At 36.7% G+C, this 6,336-nt stretch overlaps 1 non-coding gene across 1 annotated transcript; it reads right to left on the minus strand.

Moving 5' to 3' along the window:
• Positions 1 to 751: 751 nt before the first annotated feature.
• On the minus strand, positions 752 to 858 carry LOC132538414 (U6 spliceosomal RNA). Its single transcript, XR_009549782.1, has one exon. It is a non-coding gene; the product is annotated as a U6 spliceosomal RNA (small nuclear RNA).
• Between the last annotated feature and the right edge of the window lie 5,478 nt (positions 859 to 6,336).

Raw genomic sequence — 6,336 nt, forward strand, 5'->3', positions numbered from 1 at the left:
AGAATGGTGGATTAGCCTAGTGGCAATGGAAAAATAAAATTCTATAAGAATTAATACTCTTTTCATTGCCATTAAGAACACACTTGGGTGCTGTTGGGCAATAAGCTTTTCCTGAACAGTATAACCAAGTAGGGCTTATCTGTTCTGTCCAGTCAGTATACTGAGAGAGCAACTGCAAGGTTGGCTGAGCACTTTCTGCTCAAGTGCCTCTCCTAAAAAATATATCAACTACTGTGTTTCTAAGATCAATAAAGGAGTTAGTTGTGACTATAGACTTTCTTTTTGTAGGTCCTTCCTTTTTTTTTTTTTTTTTTTTGGCTCTTCTGCTTGTTACTGTCTGATTCTTTTTTTTTATTATTCACTTTTGTTGCCATTGTTGTTTTATTGTTGTAGTTATTAATATTGTTGATGTTGTCATTGTTGGATAGAACAGATAGAAATGGAGAGAGGAGGGGAAGACAGAGAGGGGGAGAGAAAGACACATGCAGACCCGCTTCACTGCCTGTGAAGTGACTCCCCTGCAGGTGGGGATCCTGGGGGCTCGAACCAGGATCCTTATGCTGGTCCTTGTATTTTGCACCACCTCCACTTAACTGGCTGCACCACCACCCAACTTCCCTACTGTCTGATTCTTCTGTTCTTACCATATGAAATAAGGAAGTAAGCTAGATAGACTCTGGCTTTCACACTTTATGAGCAGTATTTTCTTTTTCTTTTTCTTTTTTTTTTGTTTTGTTGTTGTCTTTAGATAAAAAATATGGAACACTTCACGAATTTGTGTATCATCCTTGTGCAGAGGCCATGCTAATCTTCTCTGCTTTGTTCCAATTTTAGTATATATGCTGCTGAAGCGAGCACTGAGCAGTATTTTCTGTGGATGGGCTCATTCCTATGATAGTGAAGGACAGAAGTCTGCTAATACAAATTTCCTTCAGCAGCAAGAGTTGCCAAATGCAGTAAACTTCCTCTCTGTCCTGAGTGTGCATGCATTATGGACCAGAGAGGTCTTCCGCTCCAGTTTAATTTTATTGGGCATTTGCATACATTTAAAGTGGGAAATTACAAGTAAATTCTTGCAAGTTTTCTTTTAGAAGATTCTAGAGGCTTTTAACTATTGTTGTTGAATGGCTTACATTATGCAATATATAAGAGGAAGGGAGGGAAGCTTTTTATTTTTTCCTTAAACTGAATTAAAGATAAACATTAATACATGGCACATATAACATTCATCTTATTTTTTTCATTTGTCAATATTTTAAATAAAGTAATAATTACCCATGAAACTACAACCCCATAAGTTTTGTCATATAAGAGAAAGTACCCCTGAAACTTTTGGTGTAAATCTGATTTTCCTTAATTTTTATTTTTCTGCTGCTTAAACTTGAAACATTCAAGCACCTTTACCTGTGCAGAACACTTTAAAAGATGAACCCCTTGGACATGCTGCTGCAAACACTCCCCAAATATGCATTGCAATAAGCCGTTTGTAAGTGAGGGTGGAGCCAAGATAACAACTTGGAAACAACACCTGGCTTACAACCTGAGATTATCTGGACAGGGTAGGATAACTGGAACATCCATGAAAGGGTGAATAAGGGATGGTCAGGGTGACACCAAAAAAGAGTCCTATAACCCACTCTTCATCTGGCAAACAGAGGCCAAATGGACAGAGAAAGGAAAATCTTTGGCTTCCTTATTTCTGAACTCATCATTACCCCCCACCCCAGAAGGGCTGGCCAGCTGATCCTAGCAAGTTTCCTGCAGAGCTATTTTCTTTACTAAGATTACTGGCACAGCAGGGGTGTCATTCCAAATCTTTGTCTTTTTCTTTTCCTTCTCTCTCTCTCTCTTTCTCTCTCTCTCTTTAAGGTGGCTGGAGCTCTATTTCTCTATTTAAGTGACAAAATACCTGACCAATCAGAGCCTCACCTCTGCCTGGGAAAGACTACCTACTTGTGGTTCTTGATTGATTGATTGATTTTTGATACTTCTTATAATTGGTTGTCTTTGCTCAGGCTACATGCAGCCAATCTGGAGTGGTCCAGCTTCAGACTGACTGTTAGGATTTTTTACTCTATTTTATTATTACTATTATTATATACATGTGTCCCTTTTCCCTCCTCTTCAGGTTGAACAAAATTAACTGCTCTTGCCTTTTACATTGATAGGTGATGGAGTGTCCTATCCATTGTAAGAGGAACTTGATTCTCTCTCCCTCTTCCCTCCACCTTCCTTTTTCTCTCCTCCTAGATAATTAAAAAAAAAACAAAAAACACCAAAACTCTTTCCTTTCACTGCTCTCCCCCCCCTTCTTCTTTTCTTCCTTCTTTTGCTTTCTGAATCCACTAACACTTGTTTGTTAATTATTTTGTGGAAGAAATCTGACTCGGAGTGAACGCTGCGTGTGTGTGTCTCTTTTCTACTTTTCTTTTTCCTCTTGTTATCCCTAGAATTTATAGTGGACAGTAGATTTGCATAATTGTCTATTCTTGCTTTCCCTTTTTTCCTTTTTCTTTCTTTTTCTTTTGGTTCTGTTTGATATTTTTTCTTGGACTGGAGGTGTTGTTTGTCTAACTGGTATTGGTTGAACTGCATCAGTCCTTGCTTCAGAATTCTTTTTTTTTTTGGGGGGGGGGAAGTACACCTGCTGGTGCCTACTTATTGGGAATAACTAACTATAAAATTAATACATACAAGTTGTATATTATTAGAATAAGGGTGATTACATTCTGTTCATTTCTAGGCTATTAAGAAGGAAGACTTTATTTCTAAATAAAACACACAAGTTGTTTTTAAAGAATGGAAAGTGATAGGAAGGAGAGAATCAAGATAAAGTTCAGTTCTGACTCTGTCCCTTACTAACTGTATATTTGATCAAGTTACCTAAACCACTCACTGCTTCAGTTTCCTCTTCTATAAGATGAGATTTAGTGCTTTCCTGATTGTGTTATGATGATAATTTATTACTTGTATAATGCAATATACATAGTTTGTCCTTAGTTCCAAAAGGTTAGCCATACAAACCTGGACTTTACAAAGATCTACAACTTTCATGATGTAATGTGTAAAATATTTAGCTTAATGCCTGGGACAGGTTAAGTATTAAAATGTTTTGGCAATATTGTTATTAAGAGTAGTAGCAATAATTTTATATTATTGGATTGAGTAGATTAAATGCAGGTTCTCCTTTATTTAATTCTTTTCAATTCACAAGTCTTTCCCAGTTATTGTAGTTACTGTATGCCATATTTACTTTTCAATCCTAGGTCCTCGTTTGAATGGCCAACTTTTTCCTCTGGGTTCTTGCTGCCACCAAGTAAACTTTGCAAAGGGAAATTGCTTAGCTATATGTGTATAAAGTTTTGGAAAATATTATAATTTATTGTTTGAATAACAACAGAAATTAGACAATAGGAAGGATGACACGACTTTTGGTAGTGCAAGTACAGATAAAAAAAAAAGTTTACTGGATGGAGGTTTTTTTTTTTCTGTTGTATAATACAGAAAGAGAAAGAAAGAATTCACATGTTGCACAAAAATGTAATTTTTCTCAAGACTGTTTAGAAGCAGTGCTAGGTAGAGACTGTTTTTTTTTTATGTAGTGACTCAGTTTTAATCTATAGAGTTATGTGTGTTTTATTATTTCTGACAACAGCTAAAATATTGATTAAAACAGTGCATTGACCAAGTTCTATAAATTCAGCTATATGATTATGTAAAATTAAAAATGAGACTTCTGCACCAGAAATCTAACCTACTTGTAAAATAGGAACTATTTTTTCAACTAGTCTGAGTTTCCAAATGTTTTTTAAAGTATAGCTGGTAAAAAAAAATGCATATGCTTTTTAAATCACTGTTTGAATGGTTGCTGGAATTTCATTATTGGATTAAAAATATGAAGAAGAGTTTGCCCTTCCTATTAAAGGAAAATAAAGAGAATTCTAAACCATACTAAAAAATAAACTTGATATCACAGTATTTTTTATTTATTTATAAAACTCTCCAATTAAGCTACTTCCAAGGAAATTTCAGGAGATTTCTGCCCTTGGCTCTGTGTGATTACAATTGGAAATGTTTGCTATGATGTTAGATGAATTTCTGGGAAAAAAAGGGATGGGAATATATCCTAATTTTCAGGAAAAGAGAAACATTTTAAACTTCTTGGATCATAAAGTAGAAAATTGTTATTGATACTGAAAAAAATCCTTTGGAATAAACTGTCATCACTGTCCTGTAGAAAGGGAAGAGACAATCATTTAAGTCAGGGTGAGATAAATTAGAAGTTCCCCCAACAGACCTCACTTCCTTTTGATTATGACCACTGAACTGACAGATTAAGCGACTCGTGATCTCTTGATGACTCTGCAGTAGGTGGGAGGGCAAATGTGCTGGAACCCCCAAAATAGCTTGACAGGATGAACAAAGAGCCAAATCTAACAAGATAAAAAAGAAAAACAGAGATGCATAAAGGCTGCCCTTGGTTTCAGAAAATTAGAAACACAAACAAAGGATGAGGAGTGGGCAGAGTGCAAGGTAAAATTTTTATGTCTGTAGACGCTTGGTAGGGAGCATGAGCTGGAAGGACTCTGCCCAACCAAAGAGGGCACAGAGAGTACCTCTTCTTAATTTGCAAAAAGACATAGTGAAGCAGAAGAATGAATGTTTGGGAAAATTAAAAATTTAGGGTTTAGGGGTACAGTGAGTTAACCGCTATGGAGGGATGACCAAGAATTGGTGATGGTTTCTCTCTCTCTCCCTCTTCTCTCTCTCTCTCTCTTTCTCTCTCCCCTTCCCCCCTCTCCTTCTCCCTCTCCCTCTCTCTCATCTTCCTCTTCTTTTTATTTCTTTCTTTTTGTTATTGGCACCAGGTTTATTGCTGGGGGTCAGTGCCTACAAATATAAATCCATAGTACCCACTAGCCATTTCCTCCTGTCCTCCTCCTCCTCTTCTTTTTCTCCCCATTAGGATTATTGCTGGGGCTTGGTTCCTGGACTATAAACCCACCACTTTCAGTGGCCATTTTTACTTTTTTTTTCTCATATTTTTAATTGATCATTCCGAGAGAATATGAGAAGGGAATGGGGAATAGAAAGAAAAAGAGATAGAGACCTGTAGCACTGCTTCACTGCTTATGAAGCTTACCTCCTGCTTGTGAGGACTGGGAGGTTGAATCCTGGACCCATGAATATGATATGTATGCTTAACTATGTATACCGACACACACACCCTTCCCTCAAGGATGGTATTTCTTGAAAGCCATGTCCAATCAAGAGTGAGCAGCACATATTGAACAAGGCATATTGAAAGTAGACAAAATACGTTTAAATGCTATTAAAAGACTGGAAACCATGGTTTCTGAAGAATAGTGTGAAGACTGTTGCTATCTGAAAATGGGAAAAATTATAAGCATCATGGTATATTCCCTACTAATACATAAATGGTAAGTATAGGATGCCAAAGAGCAGGGCATCCAAGGCAAAAATTTAAGAAGAAGAAGAAGAAGAAGAAGAAGAAGAAGAAGAAGAAGAAGAAGAAGAAGAAGAAGAAGAAGAAGAAGAAGAAGAAGAAGAAGAAGAAGTTCTGATGGCCCACAGTAGTGCAGCAAGTTAAGCGCAGGTGGCACAAAGCGCAAGGACTGGAGTAAAGATCCGGGTTCGAGCCCCTGGCTCCCCACCTGCAGGGGAGTCGCTTCACAAGCAGTGAAGTGGGTCTGCAGGTGTCTATCTTTCTCTCTCCCTCTCTGTCTTCCCCTTCTCTCTCCCATTTCTCTCTGTCCTATTTAACAACAACATCAATTACAACAACAATAACTACAATAACAATAACAAAAAAGGGCAACAAAAAGGGGAAAAAGCAAATTAAAAAAAAATAAAGTGTTTTTTTTAAAAAATGTCCTTTAAAGAAGACTTTGACATTTAAAACTAAATAAATAAATAAATAAATAAATAAATAAATAAATTTTAGATAGAGTCAGAGAGGTAGAGAAGCAGAAAGAATGAACGAGACTACAAACTCCTTCATTGTGAACATAGGCTAGCTCAAACCAGTGCCTTGCACATGGCAAAGGAGCACACTATGCGACTAAGAATGTTTTCATCATGAAGAAACTCAGTAAGAAGTTTTTCTTCCCTTATTTTACTACTCAGAATTATTCTTTTATTCTTTTTTATTATTATTACATACTGCCTAGGAGGCAGAGAGCACTATGGTCTTTTCAATGGTTAGGGTTTCTACAGTCCTGAACAAGAGCACACAATACCTAGAACTTTCCAACAGTTTGATTTATGGGAAATGATTGACTTATGGAAACTTATGGGATGTTGTGATACAGTTGA

Source organism: Erinaceus europaeus, chromosome 4 (assembly GCF_950295315.1).
Source record: "Erinaceus europaeus chromosome 4, mEriEur2.1, whole genome shotgun sequence".
In the NCBI taxonomy this organism is placed as follows: domain Eukaryota; kingdom Metazoa; phylum Chordata; class Mammalia; order Eulipotyphla; family Erinaceidae; genus Erinaceus; species Erinaceus europaeus.